At 36.2% G+C, this 11186-nt stretch overlaps 1 non-coding gene across 1 annotated transcript; it reads right to left on the bottom strand.

The window, feature by feature from the left end:
- Positions 1–6129: 6129 nt before the first annotated feature.
- On the bottom strand, positions 6130–6236 carry LOC121214165 (small nucleolar RNA R71). Its single transcript, XR_005909751.1, has one exon. It is a non-coding gene; the product is annotated as a small nucleolar RNA R71 (small nucleolar RNA).
- Between the last annotated feature and the right edge of the window lie 4950 nt (positions 6237–11186).

The following is an 11186-nucleotide window of genomic DNA, read 5'->3' on the forward strand; positions in this document are numbered from 1 at the left end:
TTAGGGGGAGCTACGATAAGCGAGAACCCCTCCAAAAACCTCCGGTAGTAACCTGCCAACCCAAGGAAACTCAAGATCTCGAACACATTCTTTAGCTGTTTTCACTGGATCATAGACTCGACCGTTTTAGGATCTACTCGGATCCCTTCAGCTGAAACAATATGCCCCCTAAAAAGTAACTTCTTGCAACCAAAATTCACACTGATTGAACTTAACATAAAGTTGTTTCTCACAAAGTATCTGCAGAACTATTCGAAGATGTTCGTCATGTTCACTCTCAGTTTTAGAATAAATCAAAATATTGTCGATGAACACTACAACAAATTGATCTAGATATGGCTAAAATACCTGACTTATAAGATCCATAAACACAGTTGGATCATTCGTCAAACCAAAAGGCATGACTAAGAACTCATAGTGCCCATAACGAGTCTTAAATATAGTCTTATACACATCAGTCTTCCGGATATCCTCATCTGATCTTAGAACCTCTCATTAGAAAGGTAATCTTGATGCTCACTGACCATAATGATTTTGGTATCCTTATTCGATCTCAGAGTTACCCTCTTAGAGGCACAAACTAAACTGACTTGATGTTTCACAAGTCAATCCATTCCGAAAATCATATTAAACTCTCTAAACAACAACTCCATTAGGTTAGCCGGAAACATAACACATTGAATTTCTAACAGAAGATGTCTATATGCTTTATTAACTTGGACCGACTGACCCAATGGAGTAATTAAAGAAATCTCTCTAGCAGTATTTTTAGCAGATATATCTAGATTCACAGAAACAGTACTAGCTACATACATGTGAGTAGAACCAATATCTATTAGTGCAAAATATGGAACAGAATGGATAAAGAATGTACCTGTGTAGAAGCTTCCACTAGATTAGATCGTAGGGGACAGTCCCGGACACGGTGCTCTATCGACCTGCACTGAAGATAAGCCCCTAACTTCCTCCAATACTCGTCCAGATGGCATCTCCCACAATCACTACAGGTCTGAATCTTAATTGATGCAGCTGGTGTCTCGATCCTCGGTGGCCTATCAAATCTCACGCATTTCTTAGGACGTTGAAGAGAATTAGAGGGACTCGAATCCCTCCCAACTTACTTTGACCTTTTTTTTGATCTTTCCTCTCGAGGTCCGTGTGCTTAACTTCTTCAGCAATATTCGTCTTATCCACCAAGACAGAAAATATTCGCTCCCTCTGTGGGGCATCAGGACTCTTAGATCATACCTCAATCCTTCCTCGAATCGCATACTCTTATTATAATCAGTCGAAACCAGTGCTCGAGCATACTTGCTCAATCTCAGAAACTTAACCTCGTACCCGACCACAGACCTCTTACCCTGAACTTGGCTTATAAACTCACGCCAACGAGTCACTGCATAACTTGTCCTCACATACTTACTCTGGAAGGTGTTTTTGAAGAATTCTCAAGTGATCTGTTCGGGCTTAGTGTCTTTTTCAACAGCTAACCACCACTGGTAAGCCTCATCTCGAAAAAGAGTTACTACACCTCTCAGTTTCTATGTAGTAGTATAGTCAATATCATTCATGATGCACTCAGTGGCCTCTAGCCAATACTCAGCCACTGTCAGGGTAACTCCAGTGACACCCTAAAAACCTCAGCACCGTTCGACTGAAGTTATTCAGTAATTGACCCACGGTTCCCAGAATTCAGAATGGATCCCAGTGTCCCTCTCCAAGACACGCAACATAGCCTCGGACAGTACATCATCCCTGACTATCAGAATTTCAAACTCAGTCTCAGTAGTCGGAGTACTAATGGTCTTGCTGTTCTCCAGGTTGGGCATACTACCTATAGAGGATAACTCTACTTGAGCTTCTCCTAGACGCCCACGAGAACCACATTTACCACTATCGCGCAAACTCATTATCTCTACTTATCTACAATGTCAAAAGTTTACATATCAGTTTAGAGTTCTCATCAGATATCTTATTTTACAATTCATATCACAGTCTTTAACTAAACCAACAAGTTCAATTACTATAGTATTTCTTAGCTAATTAATATAGCTAAAGCAAAAATACTTACAAGTTCAGGGCCGAAAACTCAATCTTTTATAAAATTATTTTTTAGAGTTACTCAGATAAAATTTTCATTCAGAACACTTTTTAACAAAAATAAGGGCCTAGAAAACACAACCCGGGTTTTGTAACCTGACTCTAATACCACTAAATGTAACACCTAACCTCAAACTAGATGTTATGGCCGAGTCTGGAGAGCTACATTAAATCATTTCTGGAAAATCCCACTTCTAATAATAAAGTTCAGATAATTTGAAACCATATAAAGGATAATAAGAATCTGCAAAATCTAGTCATTAAAAACAACAATCTTAGAAAGAAATAACCATGAAAATATTGATAACATAGTAAGAAAAGAAAGTAAAATGATTGAGATCCCAATACGCCGACCCAATCAAGTCTGTAGGTTACATGAAATCCAAACATACAAATAGTTGAGTTTCTAACTCAATGTGTGTAACTTATGTATACAATCAACATAATTATATATATCAGTTAGGTGTTCAATTTCTCTTTATCCAGACAATTCTCAAATTTGAGTATAGAGTCGAAAACAGAGGATATCCAATATAGTTGCAAAATAGGTCAGATACAGATGCAGAACATATTAGATACAGATGCAGAATGTAACACCCCTTACCCCTCTCTGTCGTTGGATTAGGGTCACTAGCATTACTAACGAATCAAAAAATTAATTCAATCGTAATCAACGTATAAACTAATCGTAATCAACATATAAACTAACTAATCACATTATAATATGCAAGGGCAAGTCATGACAATCTAATACTTTCATGCTAGATTCTTATACATTTGAGTAATAAATTATGCTATGCATTTCTAAACTTGGTCTTCCACTATCTACACTCTTATCACCATTTATACATTGTTAAACTTAGTCTTCCACTGTCTACAAATAGACATGGACTAATTTGAAATAATTTTGGAAGTTTAGAAAATAATTACAAAGATTTTGATTTCAAGGGTCACACACCCGTGTGGCCAGGCCGTGTGCACCCAAAAGTACCCTAAAACTCCAGTTTACCATTTCCTATTTACTTGGACACTAAAACTCAATTACCAATCATTTAACCTATTCAAAACACGACTAAACATACCCAAAATACACCAAATTCATCACCTAATATGCCTAACCAATGTATCCTTATTGGTACCACATTTTATATGTACAAATACATTAACAACACATCAAACATTCAAGGCTTTCATTCATATCACACTTACCATATTTGAACTAACTTTCAAACTTTCAAAGTTACCAAATATGAAGCTAAGCACATACCAAGCAACCAAACTTTAAACTATCACATACCAAATATAAACTAGGCTAGCATACCAACATAGCCTCAACCCAACCATATACACATTTAACCATCATTTCACTAGCAACTAAGTTAAAAACATCTTATAAACGATATCAACAAAAGACTCTCTGGGTATATGCCATTACAAAATGAAATATCACCACACCTGAGCTCAAGATTTTTGATCTGATGTTGAATCGGCAATAATTTGAACAGCACCTAGCCCGCACACGAGAAACAAAATCACACATTGAGTAAAACTCAGTGGTATTTGTAAATGGAAAAATATATAGGATTTTTCCTATATAATTGATCATCTTCTTACTTAAAGTTGTTGTTAAAACCAAGTAATTGTTCAATAAATTAATGAAATATTTGAAAATATGAAATTAGGACATAAAAATTATTAAAATGTGATTTTATGCTTTATTATATAGTTTTCATGCATAAAATGACTTATTTTATATTAATTTAAGCATATTATATGTTTAAGCTATGAAGTGGGTCATGCATGATTAAATTAAATAATAAAATATAATATTATATTTTAATAATTCATTTTAAATATTTTATTAATAAAAATTAGGTTTAATTAATTAAGTAAATTGATTAATTAAAGTGGTTAAATTAATTTATTGGTCCTATAAACTATCTGCTATTTTTGATAGGACTAAGGATTTTCTTCTAATTGCAAAACCGTCCAAGTGGAGACCAAGCCAACCCAATTTTCGGCTACACATGGCAGATTTTAAATAAACTTTTGGCTTCATTATACAAGGTCCTCAAAATATTGAAGAAATTAGAGATTTACCTGAAGATTTGCACTTGACCGAGTCTCAGTCCTGAATTGTTGTGGCATCTGAACTGACCAAAAATCAAGGAAAAATCAGCTTGATTTGCTTGATGTATTGCTGGCCAACCCTGGGAGTTTTTTCAAAGGATGAACACCCCTATTTTGAGTAAACTATCTCCCTCTCCTCACCTATAAATAAGACCCTCTCATTCATTCATCCATCATCCATTCTCTCCTCTCTCAATTCACTCAACTCTCTTACCTCTCACGCCTATCACCATCCTTGCGTAAAGGATTTCAACAAATTAGCCTTTTAAAGAGCCCTTGGTCAGCCACCTTAGAGAGCCATCAGCAAAGGAGCAAAGCAAAGGAGCGAATGAGCCTCGTCAGTCAGAGTTTTGGGTGACAGCCACTCTGAATTGGGTTTAATCTTTCTCTTCTTTAATTTAATTTCAAAATATTTTCTATGAGTTATTTGTTCTTGTTTACAACAATGATGTCTTAATTTTATTTAAGCTAGGATGGTTATTTTAATTAAATAATATTTATTTGATTCATGTTTATAATGTTTGTGCCTCAATCGATCATGTTTTCAATTAAAATCATGTCTGTATTTCGTTCATATGTGATTGAAAGGCACCTGAATTAGCTGAGCGATCCTAACCAGACGACGACTAATGGACGCATAATTGAAATGTGCATGCTCAATTTAGATCCTAACTCGATTAAATTGTAGGTTGCATAACAACCCTAACCAGGCTCTGTTATCTGCATAGTTTTTAGATTTGTGTGATTAAATTATTTCAAATCTAACACGTCCCTGTGACATCTCACGAATGCTAAGAAAACCTTAGTAAATAAGGATCAGTAAAATGCGTATTTACTAAGTAAAGGATTCCGAAAGGACCTAATTTGGTTTCCAAACTCATGAAAGATCAAGTTGCCATGGAATATTTTGCTAAATATTATTAAGCATGATGATAATAAATTGAGTTTAATTAAAGTAATTTTGCTAGTTTATTTATGTTATAATTGTTGCAAATTGTGTTTAATTTTGCTAAAATCTACTTCATTCATATAGTCTGCATACTTAGGAAAACTTGCATTAGGGATCATTGCATTTAATTTAATTTAGACACCACTTCTCAATTATATTGTGTTTTTTCTTTTTCCAAATTGTTAATATAATTTTACAAGTTAAGTGGCTTAGCACAAGCACAATCTCTGTGGAGACGATAACTTGATACTTACTTGTTACTTGATCACGACTGTGTACACTTGCACAAACCCGAGCGTTACAATTTTTTTGCACCGTTACCGGGGATTGTCAAATGTTGCCATAATCATTTTTTTTGTGAAATTATTTATTGTCAATTTGATTTACTTCTAACATTATTAACTTATTCTTTTTAATTTTTTGTGATTTTCTTCTCAGTTGTTTATGAGCATAGATCGCATTATCCAATTACTCCTTATAGACCCTGAAATTGACCAAACTTTCAGACAAAGAAGAGGTGAACGAACAGCTCAAAAACAAGTCGAGATGGACCTTGGAAATCAGAATCAAGTCCAAGGTAATGAAGTCGATTATGTACGAAATCCCATACTCATTGCCGATGATAGGGATCGATGCATCAGACAATATACTGTGCCACTTTTCAGTGAGCTAAACCCAGGAATTAGAAGGCCGGATATTGAGGCAACCCAGTTTGAATTGAAACCAGTGATGTTTAAAATGCTACAAATGGTGGGCCAATTTAGTGGTATGCCCACGGAAGATCCATATCTCCACCTTCGATTGTTTGTGGAGGTGAGTGATTCATTTAATATAGCCGGTGTGACTGAAGACGTACTGAGGTTAAAGTTGTTTTCATACTCGTTGCGAGATCGAGCATGAGCATGGCTCAATTCATTGCCACCAAGTATTTCCCACCTAGCAAAAATGCTAAGTTGAGGAACGAGATCATAACTTTCCAACAATTATATGACGAGTCTTTGTATGAGGCTTGGGAGCGATTCAAGGAGTTACTTCGTAAGTGTCCTCATCATGGGATTCCACATTCCATCCAATTGGAGACATGCTATAATGGTCTCAATGCACATATAAGATTGGTGGTAGATGCTTCCTTGAATGGTGCAATTTTGTTTAAGTATTATAATCAGGCTTATGAGATCATCGAGAGGATCACAAGTAATAACTATCAATGGCCAACAAATCGAATAGCTTCAAGAGGACGTGTAGCCGGAGTTCGTAAAGTTGACTCTTTCACTTCGTTATCAGCTCAGGTATCGTCTATTTCCTTTATGTTAAAACAATTAACCGCTAATAGTACTAATAATTTTAAAGCTCAGCCACCAAGTTTGTTTGAAGCAGTTTCCTTTGTGTATTGTAGGGAAAGTCATTATTTTGAGAATTGTCCACCAAATCCCGAGTCAGTTTACTATGTGGGGAACCAATATCAAAATAAGAGTGGGCAAGGACTCCAGTCCAACTTCTACAATCCTTCATGGCATAATCATACTAACTTTTCTTGGAGCAACCAAGGAAATGCACCAAACAACAACTCATTGCAACAAAGACCAAACCAATCTAAAGGGTTTAATCAGCAAGCTCCAAAACCACCTCAAGCTGAGGCATCAAACAGTTTGGAGAACTTGTTGAAAGCGTACATGGCAAATAATGACGCTTTGATCCAAAGCCAAGCAGTAACACTGAAAAATTTGGAAAACTAAATGGGTCAGTCAGTTACGGAGCTTCGTAATAGACCGCAAGGAACCTTGCCGAGCGATACTGAGAATCCAAGAAATTTGGGTAAAGAACATATCAAGGCAGTGGCATTGCGAAGTGGAAAGATTCTGGAACCTCGATTGATTGATGTCGAAGAGGATCGTGTTAAAAAGGAGGGAAATCAACCAGCTGTTGAAGTTCCGACACCAAAAGAATCAGAATCTGCAAAGTCTAACATGGTAAACCCTGACTTAATGAATTCAGATATTTTGACATCTTCTTTGGATACAGATTTACCTACTCAGAAAAGTTATCCGGTTCAACCTAAAGTTCCATCACCTCCATATCCGCAAAGATTACAGCAACACAAGCAGAAACAAGAGGTGTAATTCAAGAAGTTTTTGGATGTTTTGGAGTAGTTACACATCAATATTCCATTGGTGGAGGCTTTAGAATAAATGCAGAATTATGTGAAGTTTATGAAGGATATACTATCCAAGAAGAAACGACTGAGTGAGTATGAGACTGTTGCTTTGACAAAGGAGTGCAGTGCATTCTTGCAGATCAAACTGCCACTGAAATTAAAAGACCCAGGAAACTTTAGTATACCATGTAACATTAGTGAATCTTACTGTGGTAAAGCTTTGTGTGACTTAAGAGCGAGTATCAACTTAATGCCTAAGTCTATTTTCAAGATTTTAGGGATAGGTGAAGTAAGACCTACAACTGTGATGCTTCAGCTAGCGGATCAATCTTTAGCATATCCCGAAGGAATGATCGAGGATGTTTTGGTAAGAGTCGATAAATTTATTTTTCCTACTGATTTCATTATTTTAGATTTTGAAGTAGATAAGGAAGTACCAATTATCCTTGGGAGACTTTTCCTAGCCACGGGAAGAACGTTAATTGATGTGCAGAAAGGTGAACTCACCATGTGAGTTCAAGACGATTAGGTAAGTTTTAACATTCTTAAAGCAATAAAATTTCCCAACGCGATAGAAGAGTGTTTAGTTATGGAAGAGATAGAGACCTTGGTTTCTTTGGAAAGTAATTTTGAAGAACATCCATTGGAGAAAGCTTTAGATCTTGACCCTTTGGAGGATGAAGAAGGTAAAGAAAATATGGCTTTGATGGAAGCTAATCCGAGAAATTATATTCAATCTACACGGTTTGAAACGTTGGAGTTGGAAGTTAGAGAATTTATGCAACCCAAGTTGTCAATTGAACAACCGCCTAAACTCGAACTAAAGGTACTTCCTTCCTATTTGAAATACGTGTGTTTAGGTGATTATTCTACTTTGCCTGTGATTATTTCAGGAAAAATGACGAAAGATCAAGAGGAGCAACTAGTTACTGTTCTAAAGAAATTTGAGAAAGCTATTGGTTGGACCATAGCTGATATTCGAGGTATAAGCCCTTCATTTTGCATGCACAAAATTATTTTTGAAGAAGGTGAAAGAGCTCAAATTGATGGGCAAATGAGGCTCAATCCTATTATGAAAGATGTTGTGAGAAAGGAAGTGATCAAATGGTTAGATGTAGGAATCATCTATCCATTTTCAAATAGTTCGTGGGTAAGTCCAGTGCAGTGTGTGCTGAAGAAAGGTGTAATCACGATTGTTGAAAGTAAGCGTAATGAGTTAATTCCAATAAGAATTGTTACCGGTTGGAGAATTTGTATTGATTACAGAAAGCTGAACAAAGCCACTCGGAAGGACCATTTTCTGTTGCCTTTTATGGATCAGATGTTAGATTGACTGACAGGAAACGAATTTTATTACTTTTTAGATGGCTATTCGGGATATAACCAAATATTTGTAGCCTTGGAGGACCAACATAAAACAACCTTTACTTGTCCGTATGGTACTTTTTCTTTTAGGCGAATGCCCTTTGGTTTATGCAATGCACCTACAACTTTTCAACGATGCATGATGGCAATATTTATTGATATGGTCAAAAATTTCGTCGAGGTTTTCATGGATGATTTTTCTGTTTTTGGTAACACTTATGATATCTGTTTGAGTAATTTGGGTAAGGTACTGAAGAGATGCGAAGAGACGAATCTTGTCCTTAATTGGGAAAAATGCCATTTCATGGTCAAGGTAGGGATTGTCTTAGGTCATAAGATCTCAAAAAAAGGAATTGAAGTCGATAAAGCAAATGTGGAAGTAATTGAAAGATTACTGGCCCCAATTAATGTGAAAGGAGTCAGAAGTTTGTTAGGCCATGCTGGTTTTTACCAAAGGTTTATGAAGGATTTCTTGAAAATTTCTAAGTCGCTGTGTTTGTTGTTAGAGAAAGATATAGTGTTCAATTTCAACAACGCATGTTTAGAAGCTTTTGAGGTTTAAGGAAACGGTTAATTTTAGCCTCAATAATCGTTACACCTTATTAGAACTCACCTTTTGAGTTGATGTGCAATGCAAGTGATTATGCTGTTGGAGCTGTGATGGGTCAAAGAAGAAATAAAGTATTCCACCCCATTTACTATGCAAGTAGAACTTTGACAGGAGCCTAACTCAATTATACGGTAACTGAAAAGGAACTATTTGCTATAGTTTTTTCTTTTGACAAACTCCGTTCATATCTTATAGGTACCAAAGTTACAGTATTTATTGACCACGCGGCCATTAAATACTTGCTCACGAAGAAATATGAAAAACCAAGGCTAATTCGTTGGATACTTCTACTTCAAGAATTTGACCTTGAGATCCAAGATAAAAAAGGTGTTGAAAATTAAGTAGCTGATCATTTGTCAAGATTGGAGGAAGATGAGGTAACCCAGTCTGGCATGCCTATCAATGAGAATTTTCTAGATGAGGACTTGTTTGAGGTAAGTCGCATTCAAGAAATACCCTAGTTTGCTGATTTTGTCAATTATCTTGCATGTGGAATAATCCCTCGAGAAATGACATACCAGTAAAAGAAGAAATTCCTTCAGTATAGTCGGTATTATTTTTGGGAGGATTCGTTTTTGTTTAAACAGTGTGCAGATAATAAAGTCCGAAAGTGTGTAGCTAAAAGTGAGATTGTCGAGATCTTATATCATTTCCATTCATCTCCAAGTGGGGGACAATTAGGTGGTTCACGTACTGCAGCAAAGATTTTGCAAGCAGGTTTCTTTTGGCCTACACTATTTAAAGATGCTTCTGCTTATGTGAAGAACTGTGATAAATGATATGCCCTTGACAAACATTTTGGAGATTGAATTATTTGACGTATGGGGCATTGACTTCTTAAGCCCGTTTCCTTCTTCATATGGGAACAAATACATTTTAGTTGTTGTGGACTATGTATCCAAGTGGGTTGAAGCTGAAGCATACCCTACAAATGATGCTAAGGTAGTCATGCGATTCTTACATAAACATGTGTTTACACGATTTGGGACACCAAAAGCTATTATTAGTGATGAAGGTTCTCACTTTGTAAACAAATGACTTAAGTGGTTGCTTGAAAAATATGATGTGAAGCACACTACTACCTATCACCCCCAGTCTAATGGACAAGTTGAAAGAGTGAACCGTGAAATCAAAAGTATCCTTGAAAAGGTAGTACACCCTAACAGAAAAGATTGGTCTCGAAGGCTCGATGATGCATTATGGGCCTGTCAAACAACATTTAAGACTCTGCTAGGAATGATTCCTTATCGGTTAGTCTTTGGAAAGGCATGTCATTTGCCCTTAGAATTGGAGAATAAAGCTCACTGGGCTTGGAAGCAGTTGACCTTTCATATTAAGCAAGTCGGTGAGAGAAGGATGTTACTGTTGAATCGCCGGCACCCCTATGGCGCAGCAAAAAATAAAAATCCGGCGATCGTAACCAAGGATCCATGTGTGAGGAACGAATCGGGGTGAAAGAGGTTACGAAATTACCTAATGTTTATTCAGAGTAGACAGCAACACCTCAACCACGAGTAGTCTGATCTGCTGTCGAACCAAACCGCAATCTATCGTGATTCCGGCCTCTATGTAATCCACCTAGTTGACTACGAATGGAAGGAATCACCAAAACAATTTTGAGAGTTATTTTTCTTTGACGGCTGCTAGACTCTAACAAAGAAAAACGGGATTATATATATCCTTTTGTTTTAGGGTTTTTTTAAGAATTAAATAAATATAATAATATTTTAATCTGAAAATTATAATTACATTAATTATAATATAAGTTCGATAAACCATATATTTATTTGAATTCTTATGCTAACCAAATTCATGTCCTCACTATACGTACAACAACCTTGTACATAATGTGTTGGAAATTTGATTACCGAATTAAA

Source organism: Gossypium hirsutum, chromosome D01 (assembly GCF_007990345.1).
Source record: "Gossypium hirsutum isolate 1008001.06 chromosome D01, Gossypium_hirsutum_v2.1, whole genome shotgun sequence".
In the NCBI taxonomy this organism is placed as follows: domain Eukaryota; kingdom Viridiplantae; phylum Streptophyta; class Magnoliopsida; order Malvales; family Malvaceae; genus Gossypium; species Gossypium hirsutum.